General features: G+C 71.8%; 1 protein-coding gene across 2 annotated transcripts in view; it reads right to left on the bottom strand.

Moving 5' to 3' along the window:
- Positions 1-379, bottom strand: part of MBP (myelin basic protein) — a 111,510-nt gene extending 111,131 nt beyond the window's left edge. For both annotated transcript variants that reach the window (XM_057366626.1, XM_057366627.1), the window contains exon 1: positions 310-379. The gene's annotated coding sequence lies outside the window, so the exon portion shown is untranslated. The remainder of the gene's footprint in view (positions 1-309) is intronic.
- Positions 380-935: the final 556 nt, after the last annotated feature.

Genomic DNA, 935 nt, shown 5'->3' with positions numbered 1-935 from the left:
AAAACAAAAAAAGGAGAAGTTGTCTGTTTCTGTGTAAGGCTCCTGGCACGGCCCCGAAGTGAAACCGGAAGGCACAGTACCGACTCCGGGCCTCCTGCCCCGCTCCCGCGCGGTTATGTAAGGCACGGCCGCCCCGACGGAGGGGGAGCCCCGCACCCCYGGGAGACACCGCGGGGACCGGGATCTGCGCCTGCCCTCCCCATCCTCGCAGCCCATCGCGGCGGGCCGCCCCCGGCACCGCTCCCCCGCTCCGCAGGTACCTGTCCCGCGGGCGGGATCCCTCCCCGCAGGGAGCCCGGGGCCACCTACCGCTGCCACCTGTCCCAGGTGTCCCGCAGCGCCGCGCCGCCTCCGCCGAGCCCCGCGGCTGCCCCGCCGAGGAGGACGGGACGCGGGCGCTCAGGGCGAAGAGGAAGAGAAGCCGAAAGGCTGCCCCCCTCCGCCGCCCCGGGTGAGCCGCTCGCTCCGCCGCCTCCTTCCCAGGAGCACAACAACAACAAACACGGCGGAGCGGAGAGGAGCGCAGCGTGCGGGGCGGGCACGGCCCTGGAGCCGCCGGCGCTGGGGAGGCCCCGGCTGCCCCTCTCCCTTACCCCCCGCCAAGCCGCCCGTAGAGAAAAAAAACAAATCCTCGCAAAATAATTTTAAATATAAAATAAATGAGTAAATCACAACGCACCCGCYGTGTCCTCCTGGGCTGCGCCGCTCTGGGGGTGCATGCAGCGGGCGGCGAGAGGACAGCGCGCACACGCCCCCACCGCCCGCCGGGAGCGGCAGCCAGGTGAGGGGAGAGGCGGGAATGGGGCGGGAAGCGGGGAACCTCCGCTCCGCTCCGCTCCGGAGCGCGGGGGAGTCCCTCCCGCCGCCACACTGCCGCGCCTCCTCCGCCCGCCGGCGAGCCGGGAGCTGCCYCCGCTCGGTGTCGGCGCCGTGTG

The sequence above is a fragment of the Malurus melanocephalus genome, unplaced genomic scaffold (assembly GCF_030028575.1).
Source record: "Malurus melanocephalus ecotype Western Australia unplaced genomic scaffold, MMel_1.1 scaffold_69, whole genome shotgun sequence".
Classification (NCBI taxonomy): domain Eukaryota; kingdom Metazoa; phylum Chordata; class Aves; order Passeriformes; family Maluridae; genus Malurus; species Malurus melanocephalus.
The sequence above is the reverse complement of the archived record's forward strand: the minus strand, read 5'-3'. Positions and strand labels throughout refer to the sequence as shown.